Here is a 23,998-nt window from a genome sequence, read left to right on the forward strand (position 1 = left end):
TGGGCTTCCATAAAATAAAAAGAGCAGAGTTTGCTTAGCACTTTCTCTTCATTTCAGAGATGATAAAACAGGGGCCAGGAAGGTTAAGTGACTTATCCAAGGTGTTCTAGCTACTAAGCATTAGAGCGTGGGTGAGACCCCAGGCTGGGCTGACTTTCCTGCATGCCTGGCTCCCCCTATATCGTCAGTTTTCCTTGCCATACTGCCTTCTTTCTCCTCTCTGCACTATTTTCTCACCTGCTTTACTCTTGAAGCTACATTGGGCTTGAGGTCCACATTTCTGCCACGAGTGTCCTAATTCCTGGGGCCAGATCTATACTGACCTAGAAAGTACTTCAGGATGAACATTTTGAACAACATTTTACATACAGGCAGGGGTTGTCTTTCAGCATTTTAAATATTTTCTTTCATTTTGCTAACCAGGTAGTTTTCTAAACGCTTGTGCTGTTGTAACCTTACAAATCTTTTAAAGATTTTTTTCCCCAGCAGGATCTGCTTCCCATATTTAACAGGAAAGCATGTAGGAGGGATGTGGGAAGCAATTGCTTAGGGGAAATATTGCCCTCACAAACATGAATATGGCAGTCACAGTGGTTCCTAAACAAAGGTTTATGGTGGTATCGTGGGTCAACAGGAATTTCTGTTTGTGAAATGGCTGCAACATCAGAATGGGAGGATAGGCTGAGTAACTCAGCTACTTTATAAATGAAAGAGCTTTTATCCTCCCCAAAGCCTTTCATAGTATTTGAGACTCAGTGGCTAGTTCTAAAGAGGACCCGTTCTTGAAAATGGTCCATTTAGCAGCAGTTTGAGAAGTCATCAGCGAGTAATCATGGATGGACTATCTCAGAAAAAAAGAATATTGTTAAAAAAGCCCTGTTTGTAAATTCTGTTTACCCATGGAATGAACTCAGTTTTGCATCTCAGTACCAAGATTTGGAACTTCACATAGATGTATTTGAACATAAAATTTTAAAGCCATTGTTGCCCCAGCTATGTGCTACAGACCCCCCCACCGACCACCTGGTTAGTTTTCTGAGAGTTTCTGCGGGAAAGGTTTACAATGGCTGGTTCCTGGTTTGATGTCATATCGATAAATTATGGTGCTTTAAACAGATGTGATCTCACAGCATAGAATTCTTCAGGGTAAAGCTCGTGAAAAGGTTTTTTCCCCCTCTTGGTTTCACTGTAGTTTTGTTGTTTGGAGGTTTTATGTTGTTCATTTAGTTCCCTGGCTATTGGGGTTTTATAGTCGTATTTCCTTTGTTTAATATAATTTCTTTTTCTCTTTTAGCTGTTTTTGTTAGGGTGCCCAGAGGCTTCAGTTATGAGTGGCTGTAAAGTAAAATATATTATGATTATTACAATGATAAACTATACGCTTTTAAGAGTCTGCTTATATTGACCCATATATTCTCTTTTTTTCTCTCTCCAAGATACATACAGAGGCACATTGGAAATGCAGTAGAAAATGGCTGCAGATTTAAAACCAGAAGTTAAGAAGAGCAAACTCGAATGTATAGCAAGAGAGCTTCAGGCTGGACTGGCTTCCAGCAGAAGTGGGACTGGAAACCTTGGATTCTGTTGCCTCTTCTCTGTGACGTGGGAAAACATGTCAGTATCTGAACTTGAACTTGGTAATTACTGCTAATTTCCCAACCTTTTCCAAGCCACGTAACTCCCCTGAGGCTTAGTTTTCTCATCTGTGAATTGAGAGATGGTATGTTTTTCATCATGAGGTTGCTATAAAGAGATAATGTGTGTGGAAACACCAAGCACGGTCCCTGTCATACAGTAGGTGCTCAATAAATATGAACTGGAGTACACATGCACTCTGCTCCCTCCTGCCCCCTCATAGTGCCTGGTCTGGCTCTGGGCTCCCTGGGATATGGTAGGTTACCAAAGCGGGCACGAAGGCATGTCTACCTGTGGTACCTTATTACCTAGGTTTCCTATGCTACCTGCTTCATTCTAGTCACAGATTTCAGGCTCCATTCGAACAGAACCTCACTTCTGCTAGCTGTCATGCTCAAAAAGGGACTGATGACCACTCAAGCATGATATGATAGTGATTTATGAATGTCATTCCTCCAGACAGCATTTGGATTATTACAGGTTTTGCTTTTATTTTATTTGGCACTAAAAAGGCATCGAGAGCCAAAGAGAAGTCTCTTTAATGGTGGGATTTAGGCGCTATAGCACATTTCTTTATGGAAGGGGAGAAAGATTTTCTTCCTGAAACCCTCTATGTCATACCCCATAGGTCGATGCTGAGTCTTTCTACTCATACGAATCTCTTTTTGCACTGGGTTGAAATAGTGTCCTCCCCAAATTCATGCTGGAACCTGTAAATGTGACTTTATTTGGAAATAGGCCTACTGCAGATATAATCAAGTTAAGATGAGATCATATTGGATTACGGTGAACCTTAACTTCAATATGACTGATATCCTTATAAGAAGAAGGACATTAGGCCACAGACGTAGGCTTAGAAGGAATCAGGCTATTTGGAGACAGCAGCAGCACTAGGAGTGAAGCATCTATAAGCCAAGGAATGACAAAGTTTGCTGGCAACCACTAGAAGCTGGAGGAGGCAAGGGAGGATTCTCCCTTAGAGCCTTCAGAGGAGGCATGGCCTGGGCAACACCTTGAGTTTGAACTTCTAGCCTTTAGGATTTGGAGAGTATACACTTCTGCTATTTTAAGCCACCTAGTTTGTGGTCTTCTTTTTTTTTTTTTTTTTTTTTTTTTTTGAGAGAGTCTTGCTCTGTTGCCCAGGCTGGAGTACAGTGGTGTGGTCTGGGCTCACTGCAACCTCCACCTCCTGGGTTCAAGTGATTCTCCTGCCTCAGCCTTCCGAGTAGCTGGGATTACAGGTGCGTACTAACATGCCCAGCTAATTTTTTGTATTTTTAGTAGAGACAGGTTTTTGCCATGTTGGCCAGGCTGGTCTCAAACTCCTGACTGCAAATGATCTGCCCACTTCAGTCTCCCAAAGTTCTGGGATTACAGGAATGAGACACTGTGCCCGACCTAGTTTGTGGTGCTTTCTTACAGCAGTCCTTGGAAACTAACATACTTGACTGAGCAGGATGCTTGCTGATGGCCTAGTGGGCCCAGTCACAGGGAGGGGTGGGAGGGAGATTTTGGTGGCAGGTAGTTGATGTTGGCTGGGGCTGTGCTTGGTGTGGATAGCAGGAGGAATGCGCTCTTCAGATGGGGCAAAGACATGTGTAGGTTGTGTGGTGGACAGTGTTAAAGGGGTTTCTGAGAGCCCAGAAAGTGCTGTGGGAAACAAACTGGGTTCAACAGGAGTGTGCCTCATTTTACAAAAGGAATGCACTCCCGAAGTATTTCAGGGGAGCTAAATTTTTCTTGAAGTTCTCTAGGAGAAAGTGAAGTTTGAAGAGATCACTGAAATTTCGAGAAAGTAGAAATCTCCTTGTAAAGTGAAAATCCACCCCTGTCCCAACCTGGGTATTGTTTATTTTGCAAGTTCCATCCCTCTACTTGTGAAAGTGAGGCCTTCCTGAAATGCCAGGTCTCTCCTTCTGAGAGTCCAAGAAGATTTGGGAGAGGGAAGGGAGGCCGACTTTCACTCATTTTCTAGAGACAAGAAAAAAAAAAATACCATACAACTCTTCTAATTTAAGAATTTGAGAATGATCTCTTTAGGTACTTGATAATTAATTTCTGAATGTTAAGGAGTAGAATTTAGCAAGAAGAGGATATTGTGCGTCAAAATAGAGGAGGGCCATGCTTGATCATTTGAAATAGTGGAGAAAACCAGTGCTGTTGAACCATCCATTCAACAAACATTTCCAAGGCATTCAGTTGGGCACCTGGGGAGAAAGATATTAATAAACTTGATCCCTGGCCTCGATGACATGGTTAATGAGATGGTGTGTGGGGCGATAGACAGATTCGTAAATATGTAGTAATAGCAATAGCTAACATGTTTGAACACCTGCAAACTACTAGGCCCCATGCTAAGTTCTATACATGCAAGACAGCATCATTTATCCCTCCATAACCATATGAAGTGGTTCTATTACTCATCCCATTTTGCAGATGAGGGTACTGAAGCTTGGAGAGAATGAATAACTTGCCTAGTGTCATTTCGCCTAAGTAAATGGCAGAGCTGAGATTCACACTCTGGTCTGGGGCCCTGAAGACTCTATTCTTCATCATGACAAGTGGTTAAGATGTATCTGCCGTGTGGGTCCAAGAGCCAGACTCTGTATTCAAATATCACATACCTACCTGCTGTTAACTTGCCCTTGAAGAGATTATTACTAGGTTTCTCCGATAAGGTTATAGAGATGTTGCGAGAATGAAATGGCCTAATGCAGACCAGGTGCTTAATGCAGCACCTGACACGGCAAAGACAGTCACAAAATAGCAGCTTTTGTTACTATATGGGCTGGGGCTACTGCAGATGATGCCTAGAGAGCTGTGAAGAGTGAGGGGTTCCAGCTGCTCTCAGTTGGGACAGCAGGACACAGTTTACAGATTAGGGTCTGCCCCCTTCTGCATTGTACTTTGGCTCTTCTTTAGGCATGGATCAGGACAAAAAGACATCAAAAGGGAAGTTAAAAAGGAGACTTGTGTGTGTGTGTGCTTCGGAATGGTGGGTGGGGGGTGCGTGGTGAGGTGAGGAAACAAACATCTGTAGGTTGACTTTTATAGAACCCCATTTTAAAAGTGATATTTAATGGCTTCCGTGGGTCTGCTTAAATGTATTCCACCAGATTATTTGGTAGATAGGCCAAATAATGGGATGGGGGATGCAGGTATGCTAGTTAAGTTCCCCTAGCAGAAGTACTTTCAGCCTAGGTGGGTTAAGGGAGTTAAGAACTTGTTGAAAATGAAGTGCTGTATGGTAGCTGCCAACAGTTGGAAACACTTTACCTAAAATCGTTTGAATGCAAGAATACTAAAACAAAGTTAGTTCTTTGAAAACAGCAATGGTTTCTGAAAATGGCAGGTAAATTTACATGATAGGACATTTTGCTTGAGACTGAGAATAGGCTAAAGCTGCTGGTTCTGGTGGCATTTTGAAGTGCAGAGTCTTGAACTTGAAGCCAGTGTTTGGCTAACTCCTAATATAACCTTAAAAATTGGGCTCAAATATCACCTCCTCTAGGAAGCCTTCCCAGATCTTCCCAGAGCCCCCTATCTATGCTCTCAAAGCACAGTCTGAACACCTCTATTGTAGTGTTCACCGTATTTTGTTGGAGTGATCTTTTTAGATTTTTTTCCCCCTAATTTCCACTACCATCTTATTTCTAGCACCATGGACTAAGGACCTAGTAGGTGCCCAAGCTAGTCAAACTGACGTAGATATTACTAGGTTACCAAGAGAAGAGAAGGGGGAATAAAGACAGAAAGGGAGGAATCTAAGACCGCCAACAATAGTCTCTCATTTAATCATCTTATATCAAATAGACCCTGGCTCTACGCATTTGAATTTAAAATTCAATGTATTGTCAATCTGGGCCCCTTTTATAGAATAATTCTTTATTCCCCATCCAGACCTGGAAAAACCGCAAACCTCAGGCAGTTCGTGTTACTTTCTTGGAAGCAAAGCAAGCATGGCTGGCTTGGGTTCAAGAGAAAGGAGGGAAATTGATCCGTCTTTCCTTTCCTACCCTCCAAGAGAAAAAGGAGATCAGTTCAGCTTAGGCAAGATCCCCTGTCAGGCAGGGACCAACAACTTAGGAAGAGTTTCTACACTGTCCAGGTCAGTGGTGCCACCCTTTGTCTCTGAACCTGCTTCTCCAACATGGTGGGCAATGGGGGAATTTTGCATAAACACTTTCTGATCAGCTGTGTCATCTCGGGGGCAGCTCTACCATCTGTGCCTGAGATGTCAAAAATAATTCTTCTAAGTATCTTCTCAGGCAGCTTTGGGATGATTTCAAACTTGAGAAAAGAAGCTGAGGGTAAAAAATTACATACCATTCCAAATCAGAGCAGACAGGCTGTAAAGTTCTAGATTTTGTTTGAAATTTCTCTTCAGTGTAGAACAGCATCTTTGTATTGACAGAAGCAGCCCTTTCCTTAATATAAGCCAAAACACAGCCATAAACCAGATCGACAGGTATAATGTGTTTGGCATGTATTGTTATTTGTTACCAGGAGGGTTTATAGCCCACAACTCACCCTAAACAGATGAGTTCTAAATGCTTGGATTACAAATGGCTGTAAATTTAAATGTACCCAACTTGTCTTTGTTAGAGTGAACCCAGAGCACATGGCTTTCCACCCGGACTGGTTGGTTACTGCTGCCCTATTCTTTGATGGAGATTAAAAAACAAACAAACAAACATACCTGATTGCAATGGTGCTTTGAAACTCCTAGATCCTGAACTCCTTTGGGGGAACTCTGAGAGTGGGAGCAGGGCCCTCTGCAGCCAATTCAGCCTCCCAAGCTGGCTAACACCTGGTGAGTTTCTTCCCTAAGTTTTGGCGGAGGTGACCACTATGGTGTCAAGACTATGGACTTGGGAACAGATAGACTTGGGTTCAAATTTCAGCTCTACCACTTACTAGTTGAGGGACTTCAGCCCTCATCCAGTTCCCTTTTTCATTATTTATTTTCTCTTCTTGAATGGGGAATACTTTGACATGTTTGAAGACTTAAACAATATAAGGATATGTGTGCTCGGAATCTGTTCTGTCCTGTCCTTATTCATCGTGCTCACCTCTACCCTGACCATTGTCCTTAGATTCTTAGTGTTTCTTCTGGTGCTTTTTATGCAAACAAAAGCAAATTTATTATATATATTATTATTTTTCTTCCTTCCTTACCCAAAAAGCATCCTATTATATATACACTGTCCTGAACATTGTCTTGGTTTTTTTTTTTCATTCATAGTGTCAGAACACAAAGATGTTCCTTATCTTTAAACATTTAAAAATTATTATTATTTTTTGAGATAGGGTCTCATTCTGTCACCCATGACAATGAGCGAACATGGCTGTCTGCAGCCACTACCTCCTGGGCTCAAGTGATCCTCCTGCCTCAGCCTCCAGAGTGTCTGGGACCACAGGGGTACACCACCATGACTGGCTAATTAAAAAAATTTTTTTTTTTGTAGAGACAAGATCTTGCCATGTTGCCCAGACTGTCTTCTTTATGTTTCATAGATGTATATTATGCTATAGCATGGATATATCATAGTTTATTCAACCAGTACCCCATTGCATGGTTTCTAGTCTTTTGCTATTAGACATAATGCTACAATGAACATCCTGGGTTGTATGTCCTATGTTTACTGGTATGCCTGTAGGAACACCTCTGCTGGGAGAAAGGATAAATGCATCTGTAGTTTAAGTAGAGCTAGAATCATGTGGTTCTAACTTCTTGAAGATTTGTTTTAAGAATGGTGGCTGAAATGATGCTATTATCTCATATTAAAGCATATTGTAACAACAAGTCATCCAAAACTTATTATATTTACTCCCAGGTAGTACCATGCTACTTTATAATGGAGTGAGCATGGACTTGAGTCTGATAATCCTGTGTTTTGAATCTTAGCTCCACCACCTACTAGACATGCTATATTGGACACACACCACAGGTTTTAAGTCTGTCTGTTTATCTGGAACAGAGTTGACCTCATAGTGGGTGCTTAATAAATATTCCTTGATTGAATACTATAGGGACACTGTTGAAGATGCTGCTGCTTGGTTCATTCCATGTCTTCTTCATGAGGACCCCCAGCCAATCTCTTACTGTCTGTCTCAGGGTTGACTGTTTCTAAACAACTGGGGTTTGATTTTATCCCATGAACACTGTGGATCATGCAAGGGATTATGTTTTTTTCTTTTCACTTTGGCTGCTAAGAGGCTCAGAGCCAAGTTTGCTGTTCTCCTCTAGCTGGCATCCAGTCTTTTAGGGCAGACATTTTATAAACCAGTGTTTCCCAAACTTGGCTGTACAGCTTAATCACCTGGGACACTTGGAAAAATCCCAATGGCTAGAACACACCCCATATTAATTAAGTCAGGACCTCTGGGGGTAGGACTTAGGCATCAGTACTTCTTTTTTTTTTTTTTTTTTTTTTGAGATGGAGTTTTGCTCTTGTTGCCCAGGCTGGAGTGCAATGGCATGATGTCGGCTCACTGCAACCTCTGCCTCCTGGGTTCAAATGATTCTCCTGTCTCAGCCTCCCAAGTAGCTGGAATTACAGGCACCTGCCACCAAACTTGGCTAATTTTTGTATTTTTAGTAGAGACAGGGTTTCACCATATTGGCCAGGCTGGTCTCAAACTCCTGACCTCATGTGATCCTCCCACCTTGACCTCCCAAGGTGCTGGGATTACATGTGAGCCATTGTGCCTGGCCGGCGTCAGTACTTTTTAAAGCTCCTCAGGACATTCTCATGCACAGACAAGGTTGAGAACAGGTATTCTAAGATAAACATACCCCTGCTTTTTCTCAGTTTTCCTGTTCTTATTTTTCTTTCATAGTAATGTATATTAGTTCTCTTATCTCCTGCACTGTTCCCATCATCTTCCATGTAGAAAATAAAACATGGCTTCTTATAAGTCAATGGCAACCAGATGCTTGAGAATAAAGCAAGCAAGGGAACAGGGAAGGAAATCAGGTATGTCACTAGGGGAAAAATCATTTATTCATCTATGCATGCATCATTCATTTATATTCAACAAATATTTATGACATGCTATGGGCTCAGCTGCATGTTATGGGGGGTGGGAATTACCTCTCTGTTGAAAATCATGTCTAGGAGAGATTCTTTCTAGATAATATGTTTTTTAGGTATGTGATAATTTCAGATTGTTTAATAGGAGCGGTGTTTCTGACATTTCTTTTCCCCTCCAGGGAGAACCTTGGCATTTACCCAGAGAAACATCCTAATGTGTACCGCAGCAGGGCGTGGTAAAGAACCTAGAAACATGTCAGTCAGTAGAAGGTGTGTTGGCCCCCAGAAAGCCAAGCATTTGTCTGATGAAGCATACAGTGGATTCTGGCTTATATCTTTCATCACTCGGCTGGGTGCTTCGTCAGCGGAAAAGGTAGCAGCTGAGAGCATTAGCAGAAACAGTCGATGGGCTAAGCGCTCTGTGAGAGCTGCAGACTCAATCAAGGAGGGCTGGGAGCCCAGGTGTGGACTGTCATGAGAAGTCCACTTGCAGCAGTAGCAGTGGCAGTGATCTTCATAAACACAGGCTCACTGTGCTCAGAGCCCCATTTTCCCACTGACACTGACCAAGATGCATCCTGGCTGTGCGCAGACCCCGGAGAGAACTAACCGATAGTGGCAACACTGGCACAATGGCCAGCCAAGGAGGGAAAAGCAAAGCAAAGAGGACTGAGGCAAAGCAAAAAGGACTGAAGATATGAAGACACATATCTCTACTGAGAAGAGCTCTTCATAGAACAAGGACAAATGGCCAGCAAGGTGCCATGCCTGAAAGTATTCAAAACCAAGTCCAGCTTCCTGGTCTCACCTATGTCATCGGAAGTGTGTAGATTCTAGGCTAAAGGGCTACTTTTGTTCAATAGGTGGAAACAAACATTAAGCATCCTGAAATTATTGCTGAACTCGGGGATGAGGGCAGCTTCGATTTCTTCTCTGAACATGGAATTGTTTGCTGGATTTTGCAGGCTTGACTCCTTGACTTCAGCAGTGCAGTTGTAGAAACAAGCCAGCAGCAGTGGCCACACCTAAGCTGGGTTGCGCCTTCCAGGCAAGTGTCCCTGCCAAGGTGGGAAAACCTGAGATGCTCCCCAGTGGGTGCAAATATGTGGGAGAAAATTGAATAAAATTTCCCCTGGGGCGCCCCCCGGGAAGCATGCTTCCTTCTCCACTCTCCGTTTGGCTCTCATTTTCAGTTCCTCTGTGCCCAGGCAAAACCTTTATGTTGTTAAAAATGAAATTAGAACCGAAAGGAAGCAGGGAGCAGTCGTGGCCAAAGATGACACTGAAAAAAGGTGGAAATTGGTGGCAGCATCAGGTTTTCCCTGCTGGAGTTCGCACCCCTAAAATAAGCAGGCAGAAAGTTGGCAGGAAAGCAGAGCTGCAGGCCGCTCAGTCATTGGGTCCCACCACGGGATACCCAGTGCCGTGCTGACCCCAGAGCAGATCCAGACTCTCCTCCCGACTCCCTCACCCCTTCCTCTCCTTCGGGGGGCCTCACAGCACCCCCTACCCCCAGCTCTTACCCATGCAATGCACAGGCCCTTCCCCAGTTCTGAAGGGATTTATGCGTTTTGGAGGAGCAGGTTTTAAAGCCAAAAGGGCTTTTTGGTGATGTGCAAGAGCCCAAAGGCTGGCACCACGGCCCGGCCGCTGGGTGCAGGCCAGTGAGGCTCATACTCGCTGGCCCCAGGGGTTGGGGGTTGGGCGTGGGGTGGGGGCTTTCCCTGGATCCTAGGTGGACCAAGTCATCTCAGAGGAGTGAGGACTGGAGCGGGATGCTCATGCTTCTGTCCTCAAGGGGCAAGCGCTGCAGGGAGAGGCTCCCGGCTGACACCCTTTAGGAGGCCTGGAATTGGGGCGGCTTTTCCTGACAGAGGGCTGTCTGGCTTGCTGAGCTGGGCTCTGCCAAAAAGCCATCTGAGCCCTGGCTTTCATGCTAACGTAAGGAAGTGATTAGGACTGGAAACTTGAACTTGGAATGTGGTCTCTCCAGGCCCAGGGTACTTCTGGTGTGCCTCGTTGGGTAAAACAGGCTTTTTCAGCTGCCCGGGCTGCCTTGCCATGGAGCAGGAAGAGCCCGTAGCTGCGAGGTGTAAGCTGTGGGTCTGGCCTGGCCTGTCGCCCTCAGTGTGAGGGGACAGCACCCTCAGCATCTCTGGGCCTCACAGGAGGGTCTCAGCCCCTTTCTACCTCAATAAATTTTATGTAATCAAGTGTGTTATTCATTTGGTGTCTTTCTTTCCCTGTAGTTTGTGTAGAAAGGAAGTGAAGTTGTGGTAAAAAGAAACCCAGCGCAGCCAAAACACACATACACAAACCCCCGGGCATCTCTCGGTTGAGTTTCGCTTGTCAGAAAGTGCCGCGAAAAGACGGCTTGATTTTTCTTTATGCAGCTTGTCTGCAAATGGCACTTGAACTGAAATATTCCCTTTCATCTTTGTGACAGAAATATGATTCAGTAATTCTTTGTGAAAATGTAGATGATACGCTGCCATAGTTATGGTGAGTTAGGTTTAAGTGGCAAATGCCTACTGATAAAGACTTAATTAAAGACACAATAGCAGTGGGAGGTCATTATAGTAATTACAGTCCCGGCTTTATTGTTGGGGTCCAGTACTGAACTGTAGCAGCACATTACCACCACATAGTGTCTTGGTCTGATGAGACAGTGATCCGGCTCAGTGTACTTAGACTTTCACTTGCCATGAGATCGGGACTTTCTGCAGTTGCCCTGGTTCCACTTTATTTTCATGTAGACTTTGTGCCTCATTTAAAATACGTGATAAAATAAATCGGTAATCTCCTAAGGGTGCATTCTGTTTCATCTTTTTCTCGATACATATTAGACTGGCACCAGTGGCATGTGAAGGATTGCTAAGGTACCCTGGAACTTCTTTTACAGCTGCACACCTGTATGCCTGATCTTGGGGAATTCTGAAACCTTGGAGAGAAAAATCTTGTGAGGCCAGCAACTTTCTCATTGCCTGGGATAGGACAATGGGTGGTGTCCTGTGGAGGTCTGCAAGGGATTGACTTTGGTTGATTGTGAAGTACATGAAGCTGTTGTCTCTCATTTCTGAGCAAAGAGGTATAGCTCTCGGCACCTCCTGAGGGCCTCTGCTTCCAGGTCTGTCACATCACTTTGAGGGCACTGCTCTGGGCCAGACCGCAGGCAGAGTGCCTTTGTGGATTTAAGGACAAACCTCATGCTTGCAGGACAGGGGCAGGGCCTTGAACTGGGTTGTCATGCAGGTTGGAATGTTGGTATCAAAGAATAAGAGTCATTAGCAGTTTGCTAATGTAGTTGAGAACATTGTCAGCATCATTATAGATGATGGGAACAGTAGTCACTGGGGACTCCAAAAGGAGGGAGGGAGAGAGGGGAGGCAAGGATTAAAAACTACCTATCTACTATGCTTACTACTTGGGTGGCAGGGTCATTCATACCCCAAACCTCAGCATTATCCAAGATACCCATGCAACAAACCTGCATATGTATTCCTTGCATCTAAAATAAAAATTAAAAAAGAATATTGTCAGTATAATTTCAGAGCTATCCCCAATTGAATACCATAAGGTAGGGGTGGGTTAATCATGAAGGTGCATCTAAATGGCGCCTTCTGCCTCTTAGAAATCTGGGATAAGTAGTTTGTGGGTTATTAGACATCTTGCTTATCAGTTGAAGTTGTGGAAGTCTTACCCCTTTTTCCTAAAATCACTGCCCCTAGACATCACCTTGCCTAATGACGCTTCACCAGGCATTTCTGCTCCTGACCAGGGCTAATGAGATGTCAGATGAGACTCATTTAGAGTGATTTTAGAATATTCAGAAAATATACCTCAAAAATATCTTCCTCGCTGTTTTGTTGCTATGACAGAAATCATCCCAATAGCAATCCTTTGGGTTGTGTTAGAAGTTACAAACACCTTTAAGGTGAATAACAGTATGGCCCAGAAGGTGTTCCTTGACCCTATCATAGGAGTGCTAGGCCATCAAGGATCAGATAAAATTAAATAACACCCTCACATGTCCTCCCAGGTCCTGGATCCTGACACTTCTTGAGCTTCTTGGCTGCTTTCTGACTTCATTGCTGATTGAGACTCTGGCTTTTGGCTACTCTATTTGGCTCTTGGCCTCTCCCAGCCTACTGGTTGGAATTAATTTTGGCTTTGCTTGATTGACTCATCTGCTGTCTCCTGGACTGACTTTGATGTGTGGCTGTCTCTCTTCTGGCACCTACCTTCAGCAAGTCTCAGCCTTGGGTTTTACCACATCTCACCTGTGCTCAGGGCCTTGGTGTAAAGTGCCAATAATCCTTAAGGGAGTGGCTTCCCTACTTAAAACCCTTTAAAGGGGTTGGCTTCCAAAAGGCAAAGTATTAGATCCTTGGGTGGAGAGTGGGATTGGGATGATAGATGGGGGAGAGAATATTGAATAGTTGGGGACTTCAACATTTCACTTTTAGCAGTTGATAGAACTAGTAGACAGAAGATCAGCAAGGATACAGTAGAATTGAAAAATATCGTCAAACAATAGGATCAAACTGACTTTTATAGAATACTTCACCCAACAGGAGTAGAATCTGCATTCTTTTGAAGTACCCACAAAACAGTCACCAAGACTATATCCTGGATCATAAAACCAGCTAAAATGTTTTAAAGGATTGAAATCGTACAGAACATATTCTTGGAGCATAATGAAATCAAACTAGAAATTGATAGTGGAAAGACAATGGGAATCTGTAGATCAAAGAAGAAACCTTAAAGGAAATAAAACAAAAATACAACCAAATAAAAATGAAAAAAAACGTAATCAATATTTGTGAGATGCAGTGTTGAGAGGAAAATTTATAACACCAACTACTTATGTAAAAAAGATAAAAGATTTCAAATCAATAACCTAAGTTCTCATCCCAAGAAACTGGAAAAAGAAGAGCAAAACAAGCCCAAAGCAAATCGAAGGAATGAAATAATAAAGAACAGAAGTCAGTAACACTGAAAACTGGAAAACAATACAAAAAGTAATGAAACAAAAAACTAGTTATTCAAAAGAAATTAATGAATTTGATAAATCTCAAGCAAGATTGACAGAGATTAAAAAAGAGAAAATATACAAATAACCAATATCAGGCATGAAACAGGCTATCACAACAGATCCTGTAGCTGTTGAAGGGATAATAGGGGAATATTATGAACAAATTTGTGCTCAGAAATGAGAAACTTAGAAGAAAAAGACCAATTCCTTAAAAACCACAAGTTACTGAAACTCAGCCAAGATTAAATGGGTAACATAAATAGTTGTATAACTATTTAAAAATTAAATTTGTAATTAAATAGCTACTGAAAAAAATTTCCAGGCCTAGATGGAAGGATTTTACTAGAGGATTTTTATCAAATGTTCAAGGAAAAATTAATACCAATTTTATACAGTCTCCCACAGAAAATAGAAGAGGGGGAAATATCATTCAACTAATTTTATGAGGTGAGTATTACTGTTGTTCCAAAACCAGGCAAACACAACAGAAAAAAAGAAAACTATAGACTATTATCTCTCAGAAACTTAAATGCAAAAATATTCAACATAATTTTAGCAAATCAAATCCAGCAATGATTAAAAACAATAATAGACTATGACCAAGTGGGATTTATTTCAGGTATACAAGGCTGATTCAATATTTAAAAATGAATCAACATAATTTACCATTCCAGCATCATTGATAATGTCACTTGGGGCAGAAAACAAATTTAACACAATTTTATTCCTATTTATAACAAAGACTCTCAGTACATTATGAATAGATGAGAACTTCCTCAAGCTCATAAAAAGCTTCTAGAAAAAATGCAGCTAACATTGTATTTAATGGTGAAGAACTAAATGCTTTCCCTGAGACTGGGAGCAAAGCAAGAATGTCTGCACTCGCTAGTCTTATTTAACATAGTACTAGTACTTCTAGCCACTGTAACAAGGCAAGAAAAAGAAAGAAAAGGCATTCAGACTGGAAAAGAAGAGAGAAAATTGCCTCTACACACACACAGACACACACACACACAGGCACACACACAGACACAATGCAGGTGTAACTGGTGAAATCTGAATAAACTCTATGATTTGTGTTGTGTCAGTTTCCTGGGTTTGATAGTTTGATATTGCACTGTAGTACAATAGTTCAGCAAGAAGTTAACATTGGAATGGCGGCGTCGGGGCTAGGTGAAGGGTATCCAAGACCTGCTTGTACATTTCTTCTATTTTCAGATAACATAATTGTGTATATAGAAAAATCCACCCAAATCTATGAAAAAACTTCTAGAAATAAATGAGTTTAACAACGTTGAAGGATACAAGATCAACACACAAAACTTGATTGCATTGCTATATACTGACAATGAACTAAAATTTAAAAAAGCTATTTACAAATGCTGCAAAAAGAGAAATACTTAGGCACAAAATATGTGTAAGATCTGTATACTGAAAATGACAAAACGCTGATGAAAGAAATGAAAGACCTAAATATTTGCAGAGACATGTCACAGATTAGAAGACTCAACATAGTAAAGATGTCAGTTCTCTCTAAATTGATCTATAGGTATAATGTTATTTCTATTAAAGCCTGCTAAAATTCACATGAAAAAGGAGAGGCACTATTATAGCCAGAATAAATTTGAGAAAAAAGAAGAAAATGGGAGAAATTATTATTTTAATGTTAAGGTTTATTGTATAGTTCTAATAATCAAGGCAGTGTGGTGTTTACAGAAGGCTAAACACATGAATCAATGCCACAGAATAGGGAACTCAAACAAATCCACACAAATATACTCAGTTAATTGTTGACAAAGGAGCCAAAGCAATTCAATGGAGGAGGAATAGTCTTCAGTAAATGGTGCTGGGGCAATTGGATATCCATAGGCAAAAAACCGGATGTCAACCAAAATCTCACACTTTATGCAAAATTAACTCAAAATGGATCATGGACTTAAATGTGAAACACTGAACTATACAATTTCTGGAAAAAAATAAGAGGAAATCCTTGTGAACTTAGAGTAGACAAAAGGTTTATAGACTTGACACCAAAAGCATAGTCCAGAAAATAAAATATTGATAAATTGAACCTCATTGAAATTTAAAACTTTTTGCTTTGCAAAAGACCATATTAAGAGGATAAAAAGGCAAATGACAGACTGGGAAGACATTTGCAAATTGTGTATCTGACAAAGGACTTGTATCTAGAATATATAAAGAACTCTCAAAATTGAACATTAAAAAACTAACAATCCATTTATAAAATGGGAAAAAGACATGAACAGACATTTTTGAAGAGGATGTACAGATGATAAGCACATGAAAAAATGTTCGTCATCATTAGGCATTAGAGAAATGCAATTTTAAATGACAATGAGTTATACCTCTCAGATGTCTAAAATAAAAAATAGTAATAACTTCAAATGCTGGCAAAGTTTTGGAGAAATTGAATCATTCATATATTGTTAATGGAAATGTAAGACTATACAATCATTCTGGAAAATAGTTTGGCAGTGGCTTAAGAAACTAAACATGCAACTACCATGCAACTCAGCAATTCTTCTCCTTGGGCATTTATCCCAGAGAAAGGAAACTTATGTTCACTCAGAAACTTGTACAGTAATGTTCACAACAGCTTTATTAATAGCCCCAAATGGGAAACCACACAAATGTCCTTCAATGGGTGGTTGGTAAAACAAACTGTGGTACATTATACCATAGAATTCAACTTAAAAAGGAAAGAGCTATTGACACATGCAACAACTTGGATAAATCTCAAGGAAATTATGCTCAAGGAAAAAAGCCATTTGCAAAAGGATACATACTGCATGATTCCATTTATAAAACATTTATGAAATAACATAGAGATGGAGTGGTTGCCAAGAATTAGAGATGTAGTAGGGTCAGGGGGGTACAGTAGACATGGATATAAAGGGGTAGCACAAGGGAGTCTTGTGGTGATGCAATAATTCTGTATCTTCATTACACTGGTGGTTATACAAAGCACCATGTGATAAAATTGCACAGAGCTACACACACACAGACACAGACACAGACACGTACAAACACAGGTATAACTGGTGAAATCTGAATAAGCTCTATGATTTGTGTTGTCAATTTCCTGGTTTTGATATTGTACTGTAGTACAATAGTTCAGCAAGATGTTAATATTGGAATGGAGGCATGGGGGGCTAGGTGAAGGGTGCCCAAGACCTGCTTGTACATTTCTCTACAACTTCCTGTGAATCTATAATTATCTCAAAATAAAAAATAATAAAATCCAATAATCCTTGAAGGAGTGACTTCTAAGCCCTAGATGGGAAAGGACTGATTCTTGGGTGGAGGGTGAGGCTGTCATGGTAGGTAGGGGAGATAATATTGAAAAGGGAGAAGGGAGCAGAAAAATTTCAAAGAAAAATCATATTTCCCATTTATTTGGGGGCCAGGGATTGCCAGGATGTTTTGGGGTTAAGGTGGGTGGGAACAGAGCATTGAAATGCATAGGGCATGTTTTAAATTTTTATTTATCTAAAAAATTATTTTTTGAACAACTGAAAAATACAAGAGAGTAAAACGAAGAAAATTAAAGCCTATTTGTATTCTTAGTACCCAGAATTGTCCATTGTTAACAGATGGCATCTTTGTTTCTAGTCTTCTGTTTTTTTTTTTTTTTTTTTTTCTGTTTGCATTTTAAAGAAAAATCACTCTTGTTTTTTTCCAGGGAAGTTATATTTTATGGTGAGAAGCAAGGAAATGGGCTAGAGAGATGGGAGGAAGTAAAGAGATAACAAAAGCCAAAGAGGCTTTTTGCATCTTCTTGCTTTGTTTCTTCACGTCGATCTTTTCTTTTCTGCCTGGAGCAAGGGAGGCTGAATTACTTGAAGTGTTGAAGGGCTCTTTAACCGCACTCGGTTTTCAAGCGGATGTTTTATGGCACCACGATGATCTGGTTTACTGCTAAGGAGCAGATGCCCATGGCACAAAACTCAGGTAATAACTGAGTTTGGAGGCTCAGGAAGGCAGATAATTTTGAATGAATGTAGTATTTAGAAATGATTAACCACCAGAAAGTGGGGAAATCATTTATTATGAGTATAGTCTGGGAGGTTAATTTTTTTCTGTTTTCTTTCTGGCTCCTTAGATATTTTCCACTTCAGTAATTACTTTTTAATTCCAGTTAAGTGAATTTGGAATTCCAAACATTCCTGGACTTATAAATTTTAGTATCTGAAAATCAAATAAGAGTGAGTGTTGTACATTCTTTGTGCAACAGACATTCCATCTGCGGCTGGGACATCTCTCTGCTTGGAACAAAAGTTTTAAGATGAAAGTTTGATCTCTTAACCTTTTCATCCTTGTCCTTTTGGAAGCAGGGTTGCCATCTATCCTTAAGATACTGTAATTTATAAAGGAAAGAGGTTTAATTGATTCACAGTTCCACATGACTGGGGAGGCCTCACAATCATGGTGGAAGGTAAGTGAGGAGCAAAGTCACGCCTTACGTGGTTGCAGGTGAGAGAGCACGTGCAGGGGAACTCCTCTTTATAAAACCATCAGATTTCATGAGACTTATTCACTATCACGAATCCAGCATGGGAAAGACCCACCCCCATGATTCAATTACCTCCCACTGGGTCCCTTCCACAACACATGGGAATAATGAGAGCTACAATTCAAGATGAGATTTGGGTGGGGACACAGCCAAACCATATCAGATACCAAAAAGTGATCTTGGAAAAAATGAGGGAATTCTGGAAAATAAAATGTGTCTTAATGAGGAATGTTAGGGAGAACTGTGCATATACAGGGAATTTGAAAGACCAAAGGCACAAGGTTGCCAATGTGAGCTTGACCTGGAAGGTCACACACAGTTCTTTCTTGAAGGGAGAAGTGAATTCTTTCTTGAAGAGGCACTCTCCAGGTCTGTCACTGACTCCTTGTCCACAGGAGAACAAAGGTCACCTGTTAATGCCCAGGCATGATGCTGGTTTCAGAAGGTGCTCACTCTATGGGAAGAGGGAGAGAGTAGAATAGACACATTGGATTTGGGAAGTATACTTGTGGTTGTTGGGATTGGGGTATTTTTTGGGTGCATTGTGATAAATCTGACTTCCTTCAGATGAATGTCAGAGACTTTGGGGAAATAGAGCATAATGAATGGAGAGCAAATCAGAAATTACAGTACTAGGTGAAACTTGAGTCTTGAGAAAAAGCCAGGCTGTAAAAGACCAGGGGAAGAGTGTTCTAGGAAGAGGGAACAGTGTGTACAAAGCTCTTGAGGCAGGAATGAACTTTGTGTGTTCAAGGAACAGAAAGAATGTCAGTGTGCTGGAGAACAGTGAGCAATGGGGATAATAACATACAATTAGGTCAAAGACTGTAGTTGTTCATACTATCTGCTCTATGACCTAGCAATTTTACTTGTAGGTATTTATCTAAGAGAGATGAGTGAATATGCCCACCAAAAGACCTGTACAAAATGTTCACGTAATTTTATTTATAATACCCTCAAGCTGGAAACTACCCAAATGTCCATTAACAATGGAATGAAAAAATTAATGTGGTACATTCATACGATGGATACTATCTAGTACTGAAAAAGACTGAACTCATGCTGTATGCAGTGATAGGATGAATCCCACAGGTACAATACTAAGAAAAAAGAGTCAGACATAAAAGAGTACATACTGTGTAATTTCATTTATACGAAGTCCAAGGACAGGTAAAATACTCTATAGTGATAGAAAGAATCATGGTATCTGTGGGGAGGTATTACCTGGGAGAGGACACCAGAGAGCTTTTTGGCATACTAAAAGTGTTTTATATCTTGATCTGGGTGGTGGTTATATGAGTGTACACATATAGGTAAAAATTCAGCAAGCTGTATACTGAAGACTTGTGCATTTTAAAAATGTATGTTATTCTTCAATTAACAAAAGTAGAAAACATTTAAGTCATTGGTTAGGCAGACACCAGACTATGTAGGACCTTGTAAACCATGGCAAGAATTTGGGATTTCATTCTAAGTCACATTCTAAGTCACTAAGTGACAATAGGAAGTCACTGGACGGTTTCAGCAGGTAGAAACGTGGCTGGATTGCATTTTTAAAAGATACTCTGCTGCCATGTCAGGAGTGATAGCACGAAGAAAAGTTAGAGACCTTTGTAGAGTTCAGGCAAGAGAGGATGACGTTGTGAACTAGCATCCCAGCACTAGAAATGGAAAGAAATAGATAGATTTGAGATTTAATTTAAAGGTAGAGCTGATAGACCAACTGCTCGATTGTGGGTAGACAGAGGTGCTGAGTCCAGTGCGACACGATGCTGGCAGCAATGGGAGGAGTCTGCTGGTGAGGAGCACAGATTGTTGCTTGGCTCCCAGCATCTGCTGTCCTGGGAAGCACATGGCATCCCTGGTAATGAGGACTGTACAGTATTTCTCAGACTTCCTTACAGCTAGGTACGAGCACGTGACCAAATTCTTGCTTGATCATGCCTTTAAAGGATAAGGGCATGGCTGTCCCTTCCTGGTGGCTGGAATGCTGCTCCATGGTAATGAGCCTTCTGCAACAAGTGGACAAGGATGACACCTTAGGGATGACGATGCAGCAACATAGAAGGAGCCTGGACCCTTGATAACTTTACAGAGCTGAGCTCCCAAACAAGCTCAGGCTTTTATGTGAGCAAGAAATAAATCTTGGCTAAGCCACTACAATTTTGGGTTTCTTTTACATGCAGCCAACCGATGGAAGATCATGCATTCTCCCCAGGCCTATAAGACATTAAAGTCTTTCAGCAGCTGGATAGGTGAGTCAGAGCCCAGGAAAGGGGGTGGAGATAGAAATCTGAGAATCATTAGCATGTGGTACCTAAAGTTCACCTACTTATCTACCTGCTTCTACAAACTTGACTTATTGCCTAGCCTTAGCTATTGTTGCCAGCATTTGTATCAAACTCTCTGCTCTCAGGTCTTGGGCCCTTGGGGTCCACTGTAAAAACAGCTTGTGAAGAGCTTCTAGGTCCCCATGTTTCTCTCTCTTGTACTGAATTCCCTGTGCTCTACTGCCAGCTGGTCACACTCATGTTGGCTCTTAACTATGAACAGCTTCAGGTTGCTGTGGAATTGTTCCAAGTACCTATACCTGTCTCCACCTAGCAGAGAACTAGTCCCGAGAGGCAGGGATGCATTTTTTTGCTTTATTGTGTTCCTTCTGCAGACATCACACTATGCCTGTAGGCACAGCTCAAGAAACATCCCTAATTATGAAACAGATCTTAAAAAGTGCTTGCAGATAAATGAAAATATTTCCAAGGAATCTAGACTAGGGAGCATCAAAATGATTTCTCTACTCAACCTACCAACACTAACCTCAGGAGAGGTTAGTAGAAGTGTATCTGCTGGAGTGCAATTAGAGTAAGAGCTATTAAGGGCATAGATGAATACAATAATGGGGTTATGGATTGGCGTGTGGGCAGGCCTGCACATGGGTGTGCACATGGGTGTGCTGGGAAAGAAGGGCAAAACATTAAAATGTGTGGGATGAATGTCAGTTGCTTTCAGAGAGACAAATGCAACCCACCCATTTCTCCTCACTTGGGACACTCACTGATGGGGAGCAAGGATGCATTTAGTTAGGAATCCTAGTGTACGGCATAATTTCATCTTGGAGAAGCTGATTCGGTTGGGGTATCTGTACAACCAACCAACAGCGTGCCTAGCATCAGCACCCAAGAAAACCACCTGGGAGGGAAGGAAGTCACTAGACAAATATGTGCTCTCAAAATGTTTCGGATTGTAAGTCCAGTTGAAAACATTTCATCTTATTGGTTCTATTGCCCCTGGGTTTCAGCTTGTCTCTTTTCATGTGCCAGGCCCTTTGCTCAGACGCAATAACTCTTGAAATTCTGAGAGAGAGAGAGAAATTGCTACAAAAGCACTGGATTCCAGTCTGAACTTCCAAATAGAGAACAGAGGGAATAAATTTCAGAACCGGTATATCTCTCTGAGATAGAGACACTTGATTTTCTCCCAGATACTTATGTTTTTTATACTTTCTATGTTTTCTTTCTTTCTTTTTCCTTCCTTCGCTCCTTCCCTCCCTCCTTCCTTCTTTCTTTCCCTTCCCCTTCCTTCTTTCCCCTTTCCCTTCCCTTCCCTTCCCTTTTCCCTTCCCTTCCCTTCCCTCTTCCCTTCCCTTTTCCCTTCCCTCTTCCCTTCCCTTTTCCCTTCCCTCTTCCCTTCCCTTTTCCCTTCCCTCTTCCCTTCCCTTTTCCCTTCCCTTTTCCCTTCCCTCTTCCCTTCCCTCTTCCCTTCCCCCTTCCCTTCCCCCTTCCCTTCCCCCTTCCCTTCCCCCTTCCCTTTCCTTCCCTTCCCCCTTCCCTTTCCTTCCCTTCCCTTCTTTTCTCTTTTTCAGAGCCTCACCCTGTCACCTAGGCTGGAGTGCAGTGGTGGAGTCTCGGCTCACTGCAACCTCTGCCTCTCAGGTTCAAGCTATTCTTGTGTCTTAGCCTCCCAAGTAGCTGGGATTACAGGTGTGCACCACCACCCTGGCTAATTTTTGTAGTTTTAGTAGTGATGGGGTTTCTCCATATTGGCCACACTGGTCTCAGTGTGGCCTTCCTTGTGTGTGTGATTCACCTTCCTTGACTTTCTATGTTTTCTTGAATAATAGCTTGGCCTCTCTTAACAGGCAAGGAACCAGTGTTTTTGTATAATAGAGCAAACAGGAAATCTGGGGCAATAATATGGGAGGGAGAACTGATGGAACAAGCATGGAGGCTGTGTCCCCATTCTGCATTGTCACAGTTGGCAGTGTGACTTGGGCCAGATAATAACGATGGTGACTATGCTATTTTTCTAGAGCTTCCATAAAAAATTCCAGATGGCTTAAACAGCAGAAATTTATTTTCTCACAGTTTTGGAGGCTGGATGTCCAAGATCAAGGTGTTGGCAGATTTGGTTTCTCCTGAAGCCTCTCTCCTTGGCTCATCTTTTTGCTGTGTCCTCACATGGCCTTTTCTCTGTGCACCAGCTTCCCTGGTGTCTCCTCCTCTTCTTGCAAGGACACCAGTCATTTTGGATCGGGGCTCTACCCTTATGACCTCACTTAACCTCAATTCCCTCTTTAAAGGCTCCATCTCTAAATACAGTCACGTTCTGAGGTATACTAGGGGTTAGGACTTTTAACATATGAATTTAGGGGGACACAATTCATTTCATAATGGTGATAGTAATAATAATAATATAATATTAATAGAAGGCTGCTGGAAATCCAAAGACATAAAAATGATAATAATAACTAATAACTAGTAATAATAATATAATGATAGAAGGCTTCATTTATGGAGTTCTTACTTAGCCCAGACACTATTACAATTGCTGTCTATGAATTTTCTTACTTATTTCTTAAAGCAACCCTATGAAATAGTTACTATTATTATCTTTCACATGAGCACAAAAGCTGTCCAAAGAAACACATTCAGTGAATTATAGGGTTAGGATTTTGACTCCAGAGTCTCAGGTCTTATCTCCTAAGCTATACTAATTCCAAACATCTGGGGGCTTCATGTTATCTGTGTGTACAAAGGAATAGATATCGCTTAGAATCTTTTTCGATTCTAACATTCAAGGCTTTATTTGACTACATTTTTCTTGTTTATTGAACATGCTACTTTGAAGGAAGGCCCGGTCTTAGGTGTTTTGGAAGATGATGAAGCAGGACTGGTTTTGCTCTAAATTTTCAAGGACTCGCCCGTTGCTTGGTTTCTTGCATTATTGCTTATGATCAAATCACCTGCTTGGATCCTGGTCTGTGTTTGGGTGTGACATTCCCCCTTACCTGAGTTTCATTTGGTTTCCTCATCTCACCATATTCGATGGTTTCTAAGAGATTTGAGTTCTGTGTTGCTTTCAGCAGCATTTCCAGGAGCGGGGGACCTGCTCTTGCACCCAAGTCCCTAGTCCTAGTGCCAGGGTCTCTGTTGCCACCTGTCTGCCTGTGCCTCTACCATTCACCTGCCTTAGGCCCCAGAACCCCACTTTCTCAGGTAGGGTACTAGTTGGTGACCTGCTTTGCTCCACGAAACCTATGCAATGCCTGAACCCCATTTCTCCCAGCCTGACCCCTTCTTGGCAGCTGTATTGCCCCTTCCTGGGGCTTGTAAGAAATGAGAAAGAGAAACTTGGTAAGATGGGGGCCAAATACTTGGCTTTAAACCCACAATACCCTGAGTCATGAAAATAATGGTATTACAATCTAACTTTCAGCTTGTTGCAGGATTACATTTCAGGAGGTGTCCCAGTTGCCTG

The 23,998-nt window shown here is 41.7% G+C and overlaps 1 long non-coding RNA gene across 1 annotated transcript in view; it reads left to right on the top strand.

Annotated features, from left to right (window-relative positions):
• LOC105465163 (uncharacterized) overlaps positions 1 to 10,383 on the top strand; it is a 32,798-nt gene extending 22,415 nt beyond the window's left edge. Inside the window, exons 6-8 of the long non-coding RNA XR_977345.3 lie at positions 1,437 to 1,614; positions 6,241 to 6,448; positions 8,852 to 10,383. This is a non-coding gene — a long non-coding RNA (uncharacterized lncRNA). The remainder of the gene's footprint in view (positions 1 to 1,436; positions 1,615 to 6,240; positions 6,449 to 8,851) is intronic.
• The last annotated feature ends 13,615 nt before the right edge of the window (positions 10,384 to 23,998 follow it).

The sequence above is a fragment of the Macaca nemestrina genome, chromosome 13 (assembly GCF_043159975.1).
Source record: "Macaca nemestrina isolate mMacNem1 chromosome 13, mMacNem.hap1, whole genome shotgun sequence".
Taxonomy (NCBI): domain Eukaryota; kingdom Metazoa; phylum Chordata; class Mammalia; order Primates; family Cercopithecidae; genus Macaca; species Macaca nemestrina.